This window comes from Antechinus flavipes, chromosome 6 (genome assembly GCF_016432865.1).
Source record: "Antechinus flavipes isolate AdamAnt ecotype Samford, QLD, Australia chromosome 6, AdamAnt_v2, whole genome shotgun sequence".
NCBI lineage: Eukaryota > Metazoa > Chordata > Mammalia > Dasyuromorphia > Dasyuridae > Antechinus > Antechinus flavipes.
The window spans coordinates 54,357,274-54,379,712 of NC_067403.1; the positions used below are offsets into that span (position 1 = coordinate 54,357,274).

A 22,439-nucleotide genomic window follows, 5' to 3' on the forward strand; every position below is an offset into this window, starting at 1 on the left:
AATGAGATTCAGGAATTTTTTTTTAAATCCAAGAAAGCAAAAAGAATATTTTGAAAAGAAAGTCAACCAACTAGAAGAGGAGATGCAATATCTTGAGGCAGCAAATAATCCTTTGAAAATTAGAATTGGGAAAGGAGAAGACATTGAAGCTATGAGACCAAGAAATAACAAAACAGAATATAAATAATGAAAGATTATATAAGAATGTGAAACATAAGAAAACTATTATATCTGGAGATAGTTCAAGAAGAGAAAACATGAGAATGCCTGAAAGCTGCAACCAAAAAAAAAAAAAAAAAAAAAAAAAAAAAGAAAGAAAGAAAACCCTTCACACAATAATGCAAGAAAAAATAAAAATGGTATCCTGAAGTGAGAGAACAAGTGGGGAAAATTAACATAGAAAATATGTACCTCAATGAGATCCTACAAGGAAAATGTGCAGGGATATTATTGTTAAATTTTGAAATCCCCAGATCAAAGAAAAATTTTACAAGAAACAGAAACAAATCAAAATATAAAACCAAAACCACACAATTCAAATACGCTGGAACTACAATTAGAATTGTACAGGATTTATCAGCAGCTATGATAAGACTTCAGACTCTAGAATATTATTGACAATCAAAAGAATGGGCTATCATCAAAAATATTATATCCAGCAAAATTAAAAATAATAATGAAAAATTAAAAATTATAATGAAAAAAAGTGAACTCTCAGATTTTCACATTTTTTCACAAATAACCTCAAATCTATAACAATTTAGCATATAAGAACCAGCATAAAAGACTAATTTCAAGAGACTCAATAGTTACAAAGTATTTACATATGCACACACAGACACATACAGGCACATACCATGAAGGGTATAGGACCTTCTAAAATTTATAAAGAAATAAGGATAGGATAAGAGGTGGGGAGGGTTTATAGTAAGGCAATGGGAAGAGGTGCTTAGATTAATGGGATAATCTAAAGATAAATGGGATAAAAAGGGAGGGAAGGTTGGGGAAGAAGATAAGGGAGGATCCATGAGTGGGGGTGATTGGGTAATAGCAACGCAAATTAAAGAGTACAATTAAATTTGAAAAGTTAGCATGGATCAGAAATAGATATATATACAACTACAATAACAAAGATTAGGAATAGAATCTATTAGGAAAAAAAAGTAGGTTTAGTAATCACTTATCACCAAGTCAAATTTAAAGATTAAATGAAGAGAGAAATCTATATTATATGTCAGTCATATTAATATTGTTTTAGATGCATGTTTATGTATATATGTGTGAGGATATATGTAGATACATGTATGTGTATATGTAGATATATGTATGTGTGGGTGGGTATATACACACCCATACCCACCCACCCACATACCTATATGACTATTGGTATATATGTATATATGTGTATATTATATATATATATGTATGTATGTGTGTGTATATATAAACACATACATACTTGTGTATAAATGCATAAAGATATCCATGCTTAATTGTAACCTGCATGGGAAAAAGGGAGTGGGCTGAAAGGGAAAAAAAAACAAACCAAAGAGTAAAGTAAAAAGCACATCGTGGAGAATAAAAAAATAACCTAATAATACCTCCCTTCCCTCCTCCCTCCTCTTCCTTCCTTTTTCTTTCTTCATTGTCCTTTTTATCCTTCTTCTTCTATCACTGAAACCTTACAAGATACCTTGGGGTTTACAGACTAGGACCATTCCTTATACCCAAATCACTCATTTCATTGATTGACCAACAAGTCCCAGGTCAGGTTTTCCCCTCCAAGATATTTTTTCTTTTGACTAGGTAAAAGAAGTTCTTCCTTGTCTCATTTATTACTTGGCTTTAACCATTGATCGGGCTTTGTCTCAGTCAAACTGAGACTAAAATAGCCAAGGTCTCCCATTTCATTCAGGACCATCTCCAGGAGTCCTAATCTGCATCTTGCCACTGTTCTCGGATGGTTTGGGAGAAAAAAGTAAATAAGTAAGACTGGTGACTTTGCACAGCCCTTCCTTACTTTAATCCAATTCACTTGTAGGTCATAGCATCACCTCCCTGATATAAAGGTACTCTTGGAGAACAAAGGACAAACAAGAACAAAAACAACTAGATGTTGTATCCCCACTACTTGACTGTCCACTCAAAGGAAGGCGCTTTTCATCTTTTCATCCTGACCACCAAACAGTAAGCATTTAAGTGTTTATTTATTGTGGTTGTAGAATTACTTAAAAATCTGTACTGTTTCCCACCTCCTTTTCTCTCCACAAAAATCAGGTCATTTGAATCATAAGAGATCATTTATCTCTTGTTGTTGAACAGTGTAATTTTGCAATTAAAATCTGGCATTTTACCGGTTTACATCCTAGTCATGAATTAATTGAAAATATAACATAGGGAGAAATCATTTTATTTGCTATGTATATTAGCATCCAGCAACTGCTGGGTAGAATTGGGAAGAGAACTGGTCTGGATATAAGAGGCCATGGATAGAGTAGTTGCTCCATCACTTAATGGCTTTGTGATCTTGGCCACATTATTGGAATTCTCTGGGTTTGTCCCAGACTTATGTCAAAAATAATAACATTGTTCTGTTATTCATAACTTTTAACATATGAATAATTCCAGCGTTATTAATTGGGACAGATTCATATCAGAATTTTAAAAAAAAGTCTTTAAAAAAACGGATATGAGTTCTCAATTCTGTAATTTTTGGAGTTTGATTTCTAGGGACCTGTGTTTATGTAGGGAACTTACTGTATTTGTTTAGACATTCTACCAAGTGATATGAAGATTAGAAATATGAAGGAAAAGATAGCTTGGAAGAAATAAAAATATGACTTGTTCCATCCTTGAGGGAAAACAAAACAAAACAGAAACTATTTGTCTCTGCAAAGGGAGGAGATCTTCAAAGACTTTTGTTTTGCCTCCCTAGTATTTTTTCCTTTGAGGGGGAAACATAAGACTTTAAAAATAGGACAGAAAGAATTTGTATTGATTCCTTCTAAAATGATAAGCTGAAATTGAAATTTGATGAAAAGCAGACATAATACAATGTAAATTTTTCTTAGCATACTCTTAACCTGTCATTTCTGGCTTGCTTTAGTCAATTTCAATAATTGATAAGTGTCTGATTTCTTAAGTATGAATAACAATTTGAAATAATAACATAAGGAAGTTGCTTTCCAATAAATTGATATATCCTCTCTGACTTTAGTTTAGTAATTGGGCACAGCATGTGAATGGAGTGGCCTGGAGCAATTTTATAATAACCTCCTAAGTGCTTGCAAAAAAAAAAAAAAAAAAAAAAAAAAAGCCCAACCCTTTATTACTTTTAAGGAGTGCAGTGACTGCTTCCTTTAATTCATTTTAGTGAGTTGTCAATAAATTTCATTCCATTAGATGCTAAATTTAATTAGCTTGAGGTTCACAATTTGTGTGATTTCTAACTTTCCTGCTATTTACAATGTCGACTAAATACTACCTGTGGCACAATAAACGTATTTAATCTATAGCCAGCAGCAAGCAGTTGTCTCATTTCCTAGATAGTACAAAACCACTATCTGTTATATGGTTATTGGCAAAGGGTCTTAATATTTAAGCCTTTGCTATATTCTTTGGTGATAAATAATACTTCATAATTGCCCTGAGATGTTTCTGCCTCCCTGATTGGAGGGCTGGAGAGGACAAAAACATTTTTTTTTTCATAACCTTCATCTTTAGAGGGCTGAAAATCTTTATCATCTCTTCATTTGCCATGGACTTCTCTGCTTGGTCTCTTCTTCATCATCATATTTATTATGTTCCTCCCTCCCTTATGGCTACTTTCCTCCTTCTCCCCCACCCTTTTCAGCTTTCTTTTGTATATTATCTTCCCTAATTAGATTTTGAACTCTTTAAAGGCTGGAATTATTTTTCTTTTTTTTCTCATTTGTATTTCTAGCACTTGGCACAGTGCCTAGCACACAGTAGCCCTTTAATGTTTATCATATTGTACATGGTGTCTTATTAATTTTGCACAAATAAAGTCATATATGTGAAGAATTCAAGGAAGGAAGAAAGCAAAGAGAGGGAAGGACAAAAAAGAAAATTGTAGAACAAAGATAAGGAGTTAAAAAGAAAGGAAAGAGAAGTAAAGTAGGGGAAAATGAATAAATGCATTATATGTAAATAATTGTGCTATGCTGTACATAAATATAATAAAAATGGTAATATCTGCCCACAAAGAATTTAGATTTTAATGGAGGATTAGGATACTCAAAAGAAAAATGAAACTTGGGAGATAGGGATTGAATAATGGTTCAGAGGCAAGTTGGAGAAGTGTGGAGAGTTAGTAGCAAAATTGAGTAAGGAATGAACATAGCTGGCTTGGGTATTTCCTCAACTGGAAGGCTTGAGGAAAAACTTAATTTTTAGAGAAGCCATCTTTAGTTTGAGAAGAATGTTGAGTATATGAATAATCTGGAAAAGGTAAAGATAAACCATTCCAGTATCTTTGCCGAGAAAACTCCAAAAAGGTCTTAAAATGTTAAATATCATTGAATGATTTTAAAAAAAGTTGGTTCTTAATATTGCCAAAGGAAAGGAAGAAATTAGAATTTGATTTATTCTCCTCTTGAATCCTTTTATCTCATCTTTAGGGATAGAGACTGTTTTTTTTTTCCTTTGTGTCATTCGGCTTTCACATGTTAAAAATAGTCAAGGAAATCATAGGTGTAGATGGTACTTCTAAGAACATGGATTGCATCCTATCCACAACTTTTTATCCTATGTACCACTTACTTGTCTGTTTTGCCTAAAGGTCACCCTAGAAGAACTACCTAGTTTGATCAGTATTTTCTCCTTTTTCTTCATGCTTTAATGATACTAGTAGAATACATGTCTATATAGTTATCTCTTGCTTTTATCCCGTGCCCACCATTACTTTTTTTGATCTACCTTTCTTTAATGCCATTCTTTACTCTGGTTCTGTTTTGGATACCATCACATCATCATCATCATTTTGTAACTTTCCATGACTTCCTCACTGATGCTCATTTTTGAGTCTTTAGAAATTATAAAGACCTGGTAGTCTATATGTACATTAAAAAGATGGATTTTATTTTAAGCAGATGTTTTGTAATTTCATAAAGGCAACACACTTAGCCCCCTTCCTCTTGTTTAATTCTGGGATAGATTCATTGTCTATTTATTGTGCCTGATCAAGAAATATCTACATTTGTAATATTGATATAAATAGCTACACACTTAAATACTCACAATAATGAATAAATATTACAGGTTATCTATCTAAATGTATGTTTTAATCTGGACAAAGTAGTCTTTATCCATTGGTTCTTGGGTAGATTTTTTTTTAGATACTGAACAAATACTTGTTGAATTAATTTCAAAGTTCTTAATGTTGCTAGAGGCTCTTTGGAATAGTTTTTAATTAATCAGATTTCATGTAACTTTTTGTCAGATCTTTTTCATTATTGTAATATACAAGCTCATAAATTAAGAACTAGAATGGATTGAAATCTAGCCCTTGATTTCATAGCTGGAACTCAGGTACACAGAAATTATGTGGTTTCCCTGGAGTCATAGAGCTATTTAAGATTTTAAGGTAAGATCTTTATGACTCCACACTCAGGCTTTTATCAAGTAGATCACTTGTTTCCTTTAAACCCTATTATTTTCCTGGATTTTTATATTTAAAATGATATACTTACTACATGTTTATATCAGCAATGCTTGTCTGAACTCCTTATGGGTTCTGAAAGGGTGATATTCTGTTCTACCAAATCATGAAGTATTGATTGGGAACTATGTTCATCTTAATTTTTTTTTTCTCAGACTGAAGAAGTATTTGACAAAATAAAGTGGTAGTTTTGATACCTAAGATATTATTTTTGTTTTTATTAATATGGAAGTAGAGGACATAGTTTTTATAAGAAAAGAAAATTAACTCCAGAGAGAAGGCTTCATGATTCTTTGAGAAATAGAAAAAGTTCCATAAATATCTGCAACACCCCCCCACCAAAAAAAAAACCCACAAAAAAACATTTACCTATATTTAGGCTCATATGTTAGATGTGCCAGATGGTGATATTAGCTCCAAAGTCACTGTTACCTAGGGAGCATTTGGTTGTACTCTAAATTTTATACTTAATGTACCTGCCATTCATTCATTTTCAATATTTGAGTGGAGTTGTGTCCAGCTGAGATAATATGTTTCTTTCATGATAGGATTTTCTAGTAGACAGCTGAAAAGCATAATCTCATACTTATGTGTTTAGGAGAAAGGGAAAAAAAAGACAACAAAACAAAATAGCATTTGATAAGAGACCAGAACATGCTGCCAAACAGAGAAAGGTTTGAGTCTTTAGCAAAAACAAAAGTTAGTCAATATTAGGATTCTACTCATATATATGCATGATTTCTAAAAGTTTCTGGTTGCATGGAAGATCCAAAAACCATGTCTAGTAGTACCTTATATCCAGAACTAAACCCTTAGGCCTAGATAGTCTATTTTTCTAGTGTGTGTTTATCTCCAAAAGACCATTCTTGGTCTCTAACTCAAGAATCAGCAGAATTGATGTTACACTCATTCCTCAATTATTATTTTTATTTTCCCTATTAAAAAAATCTTTCATCCAATTTCAGATTGGCACTGGAAAGAACAGTACTATTCAAATCCATGGAACAGGTAAGCAGAATATTCTATCCAAATTTAGAATTTTGTTCAATTTCTTGCAAGAAAAATACTGAGTAGTTTTTTTTTAAACTACCTTTAAGTCTATGGATTATTTTTCCAACTTATTTCCTGGAACATTAACTATTATTTTTTTTGTTAAAAGAAGGTGAAAGTTTCAAAGAGGTAAATATAAGAAAGACTTTCTGACAATTAGTACAATGCAAAAGCAGGATTGACTAACACAGAAAGCAGTGATTACCCATTATAATACATTTTATGGTAAAAGAGGCATGGGCACTTAACAGGAATGTTGTAGTTGGGTATTCTATTTTGCAGCTCACATGTCCCTTCCAATTATGAAATTGTGGGACTCTCATTATTATCTCTACTGAGTTTTACACACATAAGGAAATACCACCTGAAAGATACTTCCTCTGTCCTGTGATATTGTAACCATTTAATAGAGGATTTCCCAAACTATATTTCTTCCTTCTGAATAAATGCCAGTTAAGAACATAAGTTATGTTTCTTTCCCAAGTCTGTAGACAGAAAGTTTGACTTTGAAATAGTCCTATTTAAAATGTTTTGTTGTATATTATGTAGGGAGAGGAACATTTATATGCCATTTGAATTTCAAATATACACTATTTCCAATTGTTAAGTTAATAACATTAAAAAGAGAGTTATAAAAATAAAACCAATAGGGCAGGATGAGAGATTGCATTTCTAAGCATTTCTTTTCCTTACTAATGCAATTTATAGCTTCTAAGAAAAATTAAATTTTTGCTGCTTCAGCTTCCTAAAAATATTTTTAATTTGTTACTTATTTTAAAAATTATTTTAAAAATTTTAGTTACAAATTCTTTTTTCACTTCTATAACTTCCTTACCCACTGAGAAGGCCAAAATATTTTACTTTATACATGTGAAGTCATACAAATCATATTTCCATATTAACCATATTGCCAAGAAAACTAAAAAGGATGGGAAATTATTTTAATTTGTATTCAGGGTTCTTCAATTCTTTCTCTTGAGGTGGGTGGCAGTTTTCACCATGTGTTCTTTGGAATTGTCTTGGATAATTGTATTGATCAGAGTAGCCAAGTCTTTCAGAGTTGAACATCATTACAACATTGCTGATTGTTTTTTTTTTTTTTTTTTTATTTTTGCTCAGTGATCTCCCAGTTCTTCTCACTTTACTTTGCATCAATTCTTATAGGTCCTGCAATGTTTATTTGAAATCACTCCCATTCTGTCTTACAGACAATAGTACTCCATCACAGTCACATACTATAACTTATTCATCCATTCTCTAATTGAAGGTGATCCCCTAGATTTTCATTTTTTTGCCACCATAAAAAAGTTGCTAGATTTTGGTACATATAGGTCCTTTCCCTTTTCCTTGGATCTCTTACAAAACTGGTAATGTGCATTTTCATAGATCTTCAGGTGTAGTTCTAAATTGTTACATAGAATGGTTGGACCAGCTCACTACTCCACCAATGTTTAATTAGTATATGTATTTTTCTTTCATCCTCTGAAGCATTTGCCATTTATGGTAGATTTGGGAAGTACTTCAGAGTTGTTTTAATTTGCCTTTCTTCTAATCAATAATGATTTAGAGAATTTTTATACAACTTTAGATTTGATTTTTTTCTTCTAAAAAATGCCTCTATATCCTTTGGCCATTTATCAATTGGGGAATGGATCTTATTTTTATAAATTTGACTCGGTTATGTGCTCAGTCTAAATTTGAGAAACGAAGCCTTTATCAGTGCTCTGAAAATTCTTTATCGTCCATGGTAGATTTTTGTGTTTGTTTTTTAAGCAAAATGTAGTTTTCCTGATTATCCCTTTTAATTAGGTTTAGTTTTGCTTTTGCTTTTGCTTTGTATATGATGATTGCTATCCCTACTTTAAAAAAAAATTTAGTTCACCTAAAGTATATTAGATTCTGTTTCAGTCCTTTATTTTAACTGTGTGTCTTTATATTTAAGTGTGTATATACTAAAGAACATCTTGTTGGATTCTGGTTTTTAATCCATTTTGCTATCTACTTCTGTTTTATGGGTGATCTTATCTCATTCATATTCACAGTTATGATCATTAACTTTGTTTGTTCTTCCATCTAATTTTCTTCCGTATTTTTCTGTTTCTTTTTATCCCAGACTCTTTAGAAGTCTTTTGCTTCTAACCACTGCTTCCCTTAATCTGTTCTCCCCTTTATCCTTTTCCTGTTTCCCTTCTCCTATTTCCCTATTGGTTGTTATATGTCTATAAACAAATGAGTGTATTTATCTATCTACTCACACAACTGAGCATATATACACATTTTTTCTATATGTAACTGATCATATATACATATATACATATATATATATATATATACAGATGCATACACATATATATCTACATATAAACTCTTATGTATATGTTTATGTACTCTTTCTTCTTTGAACCAAGTCCAATTAGAGTAAGGTCCAAGCATTGCCTTCAGTATTCCCCCCCATCATTTTTCCTTCTTCTGTAAAGAAGTTCATGTTTTTCATGAACACATTTTTTTATATAACAAAATTTCTCCTTTCTAACTCTCCTTTCCCTCTTATTTCAGTGCATTCTTCTTTCTTACTCCTTCATTTTTTTTCTTTTTGGAGTTCATTCCAAAATAACCAACTCACAGTCATGCCTTCTGCATTTTAACAATCTACATATAATAAAGTTCTTAGAAGTTACATATATCATCTTCTCACATTGGAATGTAAACAGATTAACTTTATTAAGACTCAAGATTATTTTTTCATGTTTTGTAAATAAAACATTAAACAATATCTAATCTTTATCCTGCCTCAGTTTCTCCAGCATACAGTTTACCTTTATATGCTTCTTTTGAGACTTGTGTTTGACTTATATTTTCTATTCAGCTTTGATCTTGTTATCAGGAATTCTTGAAAGTCCTCTATTTCATTAATGTAATTTTTCCATCAAAGATTTTGCTTACTTTTGATGGAGAGTCATTCTTGTTTGTAATTCTAGCTCTTCTTGCCTTCTGAACTATGTGTATTTCAAGCCCTCTGTCCCTTTAACATGGAAGATGCTAAATCTGATTCTGACTGTGGCTCCATGAGATTTGAATTGTTTCTTTCTGGCTGCTTATAATATTTTCCTGTTGAGTGTACAGCTCTGGAATTTGACTATAATTTTCCTGAGAGTTTTCATTTTAGTATCTCTTTCAGGAGATAATTGGTGGATTCTTCTAATTTATATTTCATCCTCTGGTTCTAGGATATCAGGGCCATTTCCCTTGGTAATTTCTTGAAATATGATGTTCAGGCTCTTTTTAAATCATGGTTTTCAGGTAGTTTAATAATTCTCATATTATCTCTCATTGATATATTTTCCAGTTCAGATGTTTTTCCAACTGATATTACACATTTTCTTATTTTTTAAAACTCTTCTTGAGGCAAGTCCATTAATCTCTCTGATCTTAGTTTTCCCATACGTAAAATATGGATAATAATAGCAATAGCATTTATTTCAGAAAATTGTAAGAACCAATTGAGACACTGTTCTGTACATAAAGTGCTTTGCAAATTTTAAAGCACTATAGAAATATCACTACTATTATTTCTTTGAAAATCTAGTAGTGAAAGGGCAAATTATTGTGTGAAGTAAGATTTTTGTTTTATTGTTTCCCTGTGTTTCATGGATTCATTAGCTTCTATTTGCATAATTCTAATGTTAAAGACTTGATTTTTTTCTGATGTGCTTTTTTTTTTCCTCTTTTTTGTTCTTCTTTTTTGTTACTGTATTGTTACGGCAACCATCTGCTGGTGGCTGCTGGGGATCTAATTCCATCCATCAGAATAGATCCCTTCATGTGACAGGATGATAAGAAGGAGATTGAGAGGCAGTTGCATTCTTTGACCTCTATCCTCTTCCCTTTTGCCTCTGATTTACTTCATTCCCAATTCATAAGCAACATCTATCCGTAAAGGATGATTTGCAATTCCTTCAAGTGTTATGATTCACAGATATGGGGACTTTCAGAGAATGGACCTGACCCTTCACACTTAGGCTTTGTCCTTAACATTCTGGCTTTGTTTTATTGTTTCTTGGTGTCTCATGGATTCATTAGCTTCTATTTGCACAATTCTAATCTTAAAGACTTGATTTTTTTGATGTGCTTTTGTTCCTCTTTTTCCATTTGGCTAATTTCATTTTAAAGTGTTCTTTTCTTTTTGCTGACCACTTACATTTTCTTAGGCTGGAAAACCATCTTTCCTGACCATTTGCTGAATGTTCCACTTCAAAATTTTGTCTGAGTTGTTGTTTTTAGGTTTGGAAGGGAATTTTGAGAAAATTCAACTGGATTCTCTCTTTTCCCATCTTGGCTCCATCCCCTACCTTTGCTTCAGCTTTAAGGCTGAATATTTCTGTTGCTAGGTATGAATACTATCTCAACTATTTACTTGTTTTGTGACTTGTGGCAAGTACACTAATTTCTCTGATCTTAATTTTTCCCATATGTATAATATGAATAATAATAATAATAGCAATAGCATTTACTTCAGAAAATTGTGAGAACCAAATGAGATAATGTTCTGTACATAAAGTGCTTTGCAAATCTTAAAGCACTATAGAAATATCAGCCACTATTATTTCTTTGCAAATCTAGTAGTAAAAGCGCAAATTATTGGGTGAGGTAAGATTTTTATAGATATAAACCTATTTCCTGTTGTAAGAGCTTATTTTATTCTGTCCTCAGTCGACTATTTTAGAGCAGAAATTACTTATTTCTTATAATTTTTCTAAATATTGACAAAGTAAATTGTTATTTTCTAGGAGTATCATATCTCTATCTGCATATATTCACCACCCCTTCATTAAGTGAAAATTTTATAGCCATAGTTTGGCTACTTGAGAATACACACTCAATGGTGTGCCAATAATTTAATCCTTTTAAAATTGAATGAATCTTCTACCATATATAAGACATTATGCTAGATATTGTTAATAGAAAGGCAAAACAAAAAAAAATAAACTCTTCAAGGAGCTTACATACTGTGGTGAATTATAGCTAACATTTTATAAGTGTTTTGAAGTTTTCTAATTACAGAAATTATAATTTATTTATAATACTTACAATACCGGTATCTCAGAATTCTTGAGACTCAAATAAAATAAGTATTATAAAGCAATAAACACTATAGATAATAATACCCCCACTCGCAGATAAGGAAAATGAGCTTCTAGGATTTTAACTGATTTGTCCATGTTCATGTCATCAGTTAGCATCATGGCTGAGAATTGAATTCAAGTCTTGACTCGTAAGCCCAGTGATCTTATCTCCTGAGTTGGTCATCTGAGGAGAATGAAATGGCACCAATGATTAAAAAGGAAACAAAATATTAAAAGGAATATCTTGAAACCAGGAGACATTTCACACTGTCCAATTTAAGAGATAGATGGTATTTTTGGTACAACAAAATGTAGCTTTATTCCTCAGAGCAAATGAATTGTCAGAGTTAAAAAAAACAAACAAACTGGTTTTTTATCTAAAAACCTGTAGGAGCACAGGACAACATTTTACTAATTATAATCTTTGACTTGATGATGTGTATTTTAGAATAGAAAAAGGATAAGGAATGAAGCTATTATTTCATTACCATAGATTTTCAGAGTGATGGAACCCTTTTAATGCAAATTATAATCTTAAAGATGTTTTTTCTACCACAAAGAGGTTATATCTTGCCCAAGATGACTCAGTTGAAAGTATCAGAGATCTGCCTTAATCTAGGATTTTCTTGACACTAAGACAAAGTTTTCCCCATTTCTCCCACACTATCTATGGTAGTTGTTAAAATCCCATTGTAATCAATTAAAGAAACATTTAATAGGTACCTTCCAAATAATAGTTCCATAATAAATGTTTGTGGTTCAAAGCTGAAAATGAAGTATAATCCCTGCCCACAAGAGATGTACTTTAAACAGTACATAGCAAATATAAGTATAATATAATGTGATTGGGGATGGCTAGTGAGAAGATACCAATTAAATTGAGCTTTGAAAGCAAGAATTCTTAGAGACAGAGATAAGGAAGAAGGGGACTTTAAGGAAATTGGATTGCTTGTGTGAAAGCACAAAGGGAAGACCTGCAAAATTGACTTTAGGAGATATGTAATTGAGTCCAGTTTGTCTAAAACCCTAAGTGCAGGAAGAAGAATGATTGCCATTAATTTGGAAACGTTAGTTAAACCCAGTAACTTCTGCCCTAAAACACACTGAATGAAGGACAGAAAATAATCACATTGCACCCCAGGAAATAAGTTTACAAACATAAAGATTTGACCTCATTCAATGACTTGTCCTTTCACTACTGATTTTTCAAACAAATAACAATAGTAGCAACTGATATTTCTATGATGCTTTAAGATTTACAAGATTGACTTAAAATGACAAGTTAATGAAATTATTTTATCCTGGAGGAAACAGGGAGCCACTGAAGTTGTGGGGTTTTGTTTTTGTTTTTGTTTTTTTGAGATGTCTGAGGGGCGACAATTAGGTTTGTGCTTTAGAGTGATTGTTTTGAAACTTGTGTTATAGCTGAATCTTTCATCTGTGAAAAATCTGCAGAAAACACTTAACATGGAAGTAATTTTCTTTATACTGTTAATTCCATGGTGAGAAATTAATACTTTAAAGAATGATTTTATATAGAAAGAGATCACACACTTTCTACAGGCATGTTGTTTTACTTCATTTCATACCTCATAGAAAATAGTTCATATTGCTTTTTATTCCATAAATATTGATTATTACAATTCTTGCTAAAAGCTTCCATCAAGCCAACTGGTGAAATCAATGAAAACTATTGACAGTACTTATTTTACAGATACGTAAATGGAAGTCCAATGAATTTATAATATATACAATATCACAAAAGTAAGTACAGGATCTGATGTTTATATTTAGATCTTCTGATTGCAAATCCAATTCTTCTTCTACATCATCAAGCTCTAGAGAAGTATTATAACTGTTAGAAGGATATACACATGAAGAGTAACTCCCAATTCAGTGCTTTTCTCAGTGTTTCTTGTTGCCTTGGGAGAATGATGTTCTAATTGTTTTAAAGAGAAAACTATGAACATTGTGAATCAACTTAATGGAGAATGAGGAGGCTACTGGTCTTGAAGTCCAAAAAATCTGGGTTCAAAAACTTCTTTTAATGATTAATATCTGTGGGTACAAAGTTCATCCTGTATTTCTGTAGCTCCAATTTTTTATCTGTAAAATGAAAACATTTTCTTGTAGTTTCTATCTCACAGGATTGTTATAAGTGTTAAATATAAAACTGGCATGCAAAAAAACTTTATGAACCTTAAATATTCAATCATGACAATTACTATTCTCATTGGATTCTGAGAATTTTTTGCTTGAGGCCCAATACTTCTTGAAAGATATGTTTTTTGGCCTCAGTTTACATCTATGAGTCTTTATAAATTTTGTGGAATCTTTACTTCTAAAGTATAAATAGACAAAAATTAGAACATGAAATATTTATACCCTTTTCTTACTTATAGACATAAAGTCAGTCAATAAAAAACACATTATAATTTATTTATTTTCACTTATCTTGAATTATAGCATTAAATTACTTTAATTTTTTTTCTTCTTGGCAGTACTTAAAATACTTGGCTAAAGCTCTCTAGTGTATTATTCCATGCCCCGAGAAAAATCACACCACACTTGACTTTTTAATTAAAGAAATCCTAAATAATCTTTTGGCTTTCAGTATTAATGTAAAAGTCCCCTCCCCCACCCCAAACACCCATTCCAGTCAAGGATCAAATCACTTAAATTTTATAGCACTAATATAATAATCAATTTGGTAAATTGCAGACTGAATTATAAACCTATAGATTAGTCCCTTGAGAATCTTGACCATGACCATTGACAATATATATATATGTGTGTGTGTGTGTGTGTGTGTGTGTGTATATGTGTGTGTGTGTGTGTGTGTGTGTGTGTGTGTGTGTGTGTGTGTGTATTCTACCATTAGGATCACAACTCTGGAATACCTCATTGGGAAGCTTTAATTTGAATTATTATAACTTTCAAAAAAAAACTCAGTTCACATAATAAAATTTCTATCCTTAGATAGAAGGCTGCTTATTACCTTTTATTTGTGATATCTACAATAATTAGGGTATGATAAAAAATGAATCTATCCCTTTGGGCATTTTCATGTTCTGATTCAGATTTAATTCTTTGATAGGTTGGTATGTAATTTTTCCTTCCCTGAGGAGAATGAATTCTTTAAAATTTTCTTTTAAAAATGCTGAGAATCTAATTGTGATTTTTTTTATTTGTGGAATATTTCTAGTGTGAAAATGCTTCCGTCTATTTAGATTAATGACCTCTCTGGAAAGGATAGTCTTAGATATTCCCTTGGAAACACCAAATGATTAAATGAATTCCACAGCTCAAACAATTTGTATAAATCATAGACAGTACTTAAACCTAAGCCTTTCCAAGTAGGGTCATTTTAAAAAATACCATGGTACCCTTCTTTAGAGATTACTTAGGAATACATATTCTGATTTCTAGAAGCAGTTATCACTCTGTCTTTACAGAGTTTAAAAGAGAGAAATGAAATAATATTTCTAAGATATTTAAAAAAAAGTGAAAAACTATTTACCTTTCTCAAATGGGCCTGTTTTCTTGAGGTGAAGCTTCCTTTTGATGCAAGGTGCAGTTTTTACATCCATGATTACCATTACTGGGTGACTCTTATGAGTGTGTTCTCATAAATCCTCTGTAGATGGGTTGCCCACAGGTTATGAATCTTTCTCCTGATATTGTGGGTATATTAATGAAACACAAAAGTTGTCTGTTGATTTTCCTTGCTCTTGCTATCTTGCTTTATGATATTCTTTATATTAATTTTCATGAATAATCACTGATAACATATATACACGTTTATGTACATATACATTCAACTCTTAGGTACATGATTTAAAAGATACTTTCGTTACACAAATTTACTGAATTTATTTTTTACTTAATTACTGTGAACATGCACACACACACAAACATATGTATACAAACCTGAATGAATGGGTTTATTGTTTGTATATGAATTCTTCCCTGTTCATCTCTGTGTGCTAGTATGGGGAAAAATTAGATAAGATCTATTCTAAAATATGAGAATCAACATAGTTTAATGGAGGAAGAAAGGAAAGCTTGAGTTTAAACTCTGCCTCTGACATACTTTAAAGATCAATTCATGATTTATTTTTCATGATCAATTCATGGTCGATTCATTTACCCATTGAGAAGGCATGAGGTGTATTATTAATTATACATGTGAAATTATACAAAACATAATTCCATGTTAGCCATGTTGCAAAACAAACAAGAAAAATAAAGGGGAAAAATATATTTTGCTTTGATTTAATCTGAACCTAAATTCTATCAGTTCTCTTTGTAGAGGTGGATAGCATTTTTCATCACAAGTCTTTCAGAATTATCTTAGATCATAGCTAAGCCATTTATATTTGATCAATAAATATTGCTATTACTGTTTTCAATCTTCTCCTGGTTCTGCTCACTTCAATCTGCCTCAGTTTCATGTAACTCTTCCCAGGTTTATTTGAAACTATCCTTCTCATAATTTCCTATTATATTATTGTACTATAGTATTTTATCACAATTACACAGCACAACTTGATAAGTCATTTGCTACCACACCCACATATACAAAAGAGTAGCTGTAAATATTTTTGAATAGATAGGTTCTTTTTCTTTTGATTTCTTCTGAATATAAACTTAGTGGTATTGCTGGGTCAAAAGATATTCACTATTTTAGAACCTTTAATCATAATTCCAATTTCTTCTATAGAATGATTAAACCAGTTCACAACTTCACAAATAGTATGTTGGTATCCCAATTTTTCCATACCCTCTCAGCATTTATCATTTTTCTTTTCTGTCATGTTAACCTACTTAATGGACATAATGTGGTACTTTATAGAGTTGTTTTAATTTGCATTTCTCTAGTCAACAGAAATTTAGAGCATTTTTTTGATAGTACTAGAGTTATTTTGTTTGTTTTCGTCAATTGTTCTGAAAATTCTATGTTCTTATTCTTTGACCATTTATCAGTTGAGGAATGGATTGCATTTTAAAAAATTAGACTCAGTTCTCTACATATTTAAGAAATGAGGCCTTTATCTCATCTGTGGGTACTTGACTTTATAAAAGTTGTTTATTACTTTAACTAAGTCTTTAGTTGATTCTTGGGAATTTTTAAGTAAACTACTATATGATCTTCAGAGTGGTAGTTTTGTTTATTCATTGTTTATTTTTACTTCTTTTTTGTGCTGTATGTAGCATTTCTAGTATAATACTGAATAATGATGGCGATAGTAGACATTGTCTTTTCACTCCTGATCTTATTGGGAAATTTTCTATTTTATCCCTAATATAGGTCATCTCCAATGCTTCCTCACTTTAGGGAAAGATCTATTTATTCCTGTGATTTTTAGTATGTTTTAAAGATAAATGAGTGTTGCATTTTATGAAAGCTTTGTCTTCATCTACTGAAATAAAATAGGATTTTATTTAATTTCTGAGTTTTATTAATCTCTTTTGATTTTCAGGATTTACAATGTGGTTTAATTAGAGTTTAGATTGGCTTTTTATGTTTTTTTTTTCTTTTTTAGTTTCATGACTAATTCATTGATGTGGTCTTTCCTATTTTCTTGATGTAAGCATTTAGAAATGTCCATTTTTCCTTAAATGCTGCTTTGACTAAATCCTATAAATTTTAGGATTGGTATGTTGTCTTATAGTCCTTCTATTTAATGAAATTATTGTTTCTTTGGTTTTTCTTTGGCCCTTTCATTTTTCAGTATTACATTTGATTTATAATCATTGTTTCCATAGCCATGATGATAAAATGATTAGCCCAAGGTGGGATGCAAATTTTGTTCTTGACTCTAATGCCAGCATTCATAAGAACATAATTTTCTCACTTAGAATGAGCTCTATTTATCATCTATCCCAAATGAATCAATTTTATGGATATAGAAACTAGAGCTGAGAAAGGCAAATAAGAGATTTTCTATCTCTCTTTGTCTCTTTCTTTCTCTGTCTTTTTCTTTGCATGTCTAAGTATATTTTCACTTGATAGATAAGGGAGCTGAGATACAGAGAAGAGTTAGGAACTCAGATAAATTCTCCTAATTATTTTCTCCCCAAAAACCTTTAAAATACAGCCTCTAACCAAATTCTGAGCAGCAGAATCAATAAAAGGCTAAGGGGATATATTTATTTAGCCCAAGAGAACTTTAGGTCAGCAGAGGAAGTCTATGATACCAAAGAAGAGGACAACCATCTATAGATAAAAAGTATTGGCTCAGAGTTCATAGAGTGTCCAAACTAGTAGCAGGCTTTGAATGTAGTTATTATAATCATAGCAGTAGCTTCTATAGATCTTGGCTCAGAGATGGTAAGAGGGTTAATAAACTTGCTAGAAAAAGATTGTCTACCTTTTAGTCCAATGTAGTTTCAATGCTTGTTTCTTTTTCAGTAGGTCTATTTTTCCTTTTCTTTTATTTGAGATCATACCTGGTACTTCTGCCTCTTTTTTAAAAACCTTAGCTGATGCATAATAGATTTCTAGCCCATTATTTTTGCATTTTATGTGTCTTTCTGTGGGATTCTGGTTTTTATACCATTCTGCTATCTGCTTTCCTTTTGTGGGTGAGTTAATTCCATTAACATTAATTCTTGTGATTACTATGTATTTTTTTCCAACATATATTTTCTTATTTTTCCTTCTCTCTTTCTTTTAATCCTGTATCTCCTCAAAAGTCTGTTTTGTTCTGATCACTACCTAAGTTAATTCCTACTCCTTTTTTTCACCCTCTGTTTTTCTTATCCCCTTCACCTCCTACTTTTCTGTTAGGTACCATAGATTTCTATACTTAATTGACCATTTGTTTTATTCCCTTTTTGGAGCAAATGCTGTGATGGTGAGATTCAGTTATTTCCTGCCATTGCAGCCCCATTTTTGTCTCTTTTCTAAAAGCCTTTCATACCTTTTTTATGCAAACTTTTTCTTTCCTTTTCCTTGTGCGTCTTTTTCCTTGCCTTTTATTTTTAAAATGTTATCCCTTAACAGTTTGTGCTCTCTATAATATACTTCCTCTAATTACTGTAATAATGATAAAGTTCTTAGGAGTTACAATGATCAACTTCCCATATAGGACTGGAAACAACTTAAGCATGTTAATTCCTTTATGATTTCTCCTCCTTGTTTAGTTTTCATAGTTCTTTTGAGTCTGTGTTTGATTGCCAAGTTTTCTGTTCAGGTTATGTAATCACAGCAACACTTGAAAGGTTTTTTTTTTTTTTTTTTTTTTCAGGGAAAAGGACTCATCTGTGTAAAAGTGTTTGTAGCAGCTCTTTTCTAATGGCAAAAGACTGGAAACTGGGAGAATGCCCATCATTTGGATAATGGCTGAATAAGTTTTGGTATATGAATGTTATGGAATATTATCATTCTATAAGAAATGATAAGCAAGATGATTTCAGAGAGGCCTGGAAAGATTTACATGAACTGATGCTGAGTGAAATGAGTAGAACCAGGAGAACATTGCACACAGCAACAAGATTAAAGATGATCAATTCTGATGAACGTGGTTCAACAATGAGATGATTCAGGCCAATTCCAATGGTTTTGTGATGAAGAGAGCCACCTATACCCAGAGAGAGGACTATGGGAACTGAGTGTGGGTCACAACATAGTATTTTCCCTTTTTTGTTGTTGGTTGGCTTGCATTTTTTTCTCTCTCTTTTTTTCCTTTTTGATCTGAGTTCTCTTGTACAGCATGGTAATTGTGGAAATATGTATAGAAGAATTGCATACATTTAACATATTGGATTACTTGCCATCTAGAGAAGGGGGTAGGAGGAAAAGAGGGAAAAAAATCTGGGACACAAGGTTTTGCAAAGGTGAATGCTGAAAAGGATCTACTCATGTGTTTTGAAAATAAAAATAGCCTTAATCAAAGCAGGAGAAAGTTTTTTCCCTACCCCATTAATTGTCCATTTCCCCTCTTAATGATTCTACTTAATTATTTTGATGGGTAACTTATTTGTGTTTATAATATTAGCTCTTTTGCCTTCTGGACTGTCATTTCCCTTTAATATGGAATGCGCTAAATTTTCTATGATCCTGATTGTGACTACATGATATTGAAATTGTATCTTTCCCATTGCTTGCAACGTTTTCTCCTTGACCTGGGAGATGTAGATTTTGGGTATAATATTCCTGGGAATCTTCATTTGGGGATTTCTTTCAAGAGATGATTGGTGGATTCTTTCAATTTCTATTTTAATCTCTAGTTTTAGGATATCAAGGCAGTTTTCTTTGATAATTTCTTGAAATATGGTATCTAACCTCTTTTTTGATTGTGGCTTTCAAGAAGTTCAATCATTTTAAAATTATGAGCCATTGGTCAATTTTCTAGGTCAGTTAAGTTTTTTTTCCCCAATTAGATACTTCATACTTCTTCTATTTTTTTATTATTCTGCCTTTCTTTTTATTATTTCTTGGTAGCTCATGGATTTATTAGCTTTAACTTGCCCAATTCTAATTGTTGAGAACTTATTTTCTTTTACCATTAGGCCAATTTAAAGGTGTTATTTCCTTAATTATATTTTTATTTCTTTTACTAAGCTAGTAACTCTATTGTCATAATTTTTCCGCATCACCCTCTTTTCAGAAAGTTGAATGGATTTTCTGCAATGTACTTAATTGAAAGACATGTCCAAAGTCAGGAAGAATGGGCAGAAATAGATCTATTTTAATTTTCATTATTGGAGAGAATACTCCTATAAATAAGATCAGAGATCCATTTGAAGATCATAATATTTCTTAGGATTTTTTTTGAGGGGGTTATGGTAAGACAATTGTTTTACTTCTATTATCACATTTGAATCTCACAATAACCTTCTGAGAAAAGTCTTATAGAGATAATTATATCTCTTTCACAAAGGAAGAAACTCTTAGAGAAGTTAAATGACTTTCCTATAGGTACAAAGTTAGGACATATTATAGTTAAAATAAAAACCCAAGACTTTAATTTCAAGTCAAACTATCTATTAGGCCCCACTGACTTTTGTCTTCTATATCTGAGGATTCAAGCTGACCTTAAAAACTCTGTTCTAGAAGTTAAAATTTCTCTAAATGAAGCCATGAATTTTCTTGTGCATTTGCAGAGAAAGAAATCCCTTTATGAATTAAAAAAAAATTCTTGGAGTGTTGGTTTATTGGAACATCATTTTTCAAAAGAATTCAGGGTACTCACTTTAAGGGACAATCAAAACTTTCTTCTTTCCCCTCTTTCATTTAATTTCAATAATTGTCCACAAAGAAAGCATACAGGAAGCATAAAAGTTTCACATCCCATGGCAAAAGCAATTTGGCCACTTATAGCTTTCTCTCTTAGGAGTCATAGTCATGATCACCAAATCTGCAAGAAATAAAGTTGACTAGATAAATACGGAATTGCATTTCATATGGGAAAGGTTGCTTTGCATTTCCTGATTTTTATAGGGAATATGTTTTCAAGGGAGAAAAAAAACCCAAACTTGTATCTACATATTTCTACTTGGTGAAGAGGAGCACTGAAACTGTAGGCATAAATGAAATGATCCTGTCACATGTTTCATATTTGCATTCCAATCATTGAGGACCCAGACCATTTGGGATGCAAATAAAAATACTTTCCCTGTCTGTGCAATCTCAATACTCAAGTTACATTAAATTGTAGAGTTGACTTCCCTGAATATAAATGCTTAAGGACTTGGCTCGATCCATTTATAGGTCACCATTAAATAGGATGGTACTCTATACCCACACTGCTATGAAGAAGTCATGAATATTTTCAAGATGAAACTATCCATGTTTAGTTTCCATCTGACGGATTTTTAATAAAGAAGTCTGCTGGCTCTTATTCATTACTAAAAATATTGCTGAACTATGAGAAATGCATTTACTTATCAACTGGAAGTATTATCCTAAGAGGAAAACATTTTCCACAGTTGGAATATAATGAAAAGTGTTTCTTCTTGAAAATGTCCCAGTAGAATGGCCTCTATTCCAGTAGGTAAGGATTGGAAAGAGTTAGAGCAAAGGGGGAAGAAGTTGTCTTTTATAGAAAAGTAGTTAAGTCAAGATGTCTTCAAACGCCTTTCACATCATCAAACTAGATTTAAGCACGCGTTTAAGGAATTTTTGTTTTTGTACTGTTTAAGCAAAGAAAGAGCATTTGTAATTCTTGGTTATCTTTATATCTTTTTGATGATACTGCCTGGCATACTTTTGAATATTAGGAATACCTTTTAAGTTGAATGAAATTGTACTTTCCATTCTGTTCCAACCATTAACTAAATCATGAATTAACAAGAGAATTAATAACTTAGTAAAAGAAACAAAATTATAATGAAAAAAAAGAATAATTCTTTTCTAGAGAAAGTCAGTCTCTCTCTCTCTCTCTCTCTCTCTTTTTTTTTTGTGTGTGTGTGTACCTTATGTAAGCAGATTTTTGCACATATCCTTCTCTTCCCTTCCCCTACAAGTCCAGGAACCAACTCTCCTCTGAAAAAATACATGTTTTCAAGACATACTTTAAAGTTAATCTACATTATGAATATTCTCTCTATCATTTAATTAACCCTGGAAATCAACAAAA

The 22,439-nt window shown here is 31.7% G+C and overlaps 1 long non-coding RNA gene across 1 annotated transcript in view; it reads left to right on the forward strand.

The window, feature by feature from the left end:
• The window catches only part of LOC127540433 (uncharacterized), a 60,334-nt gene extending 38,113 nt beyond the window's left edge, over window positions 1–22,221 (forward strand). The window contains exons 2-4 of the long non-coding RNA XR_007948139.1: window positions 2,042–2,187; window positions 6,646–6,688; window positions 19,107–22,221. This is a non-coding gene — a long non-coding RNA (uncharacterized LOC127540433). The remainder of the gene's footprint in view (window positions 1–2,041; window positions 2,188–6,645; window positions 6,689–19,106) is intronic.
• Window positions 22,222–22,439: the final 218 nt, after the last annotated feature.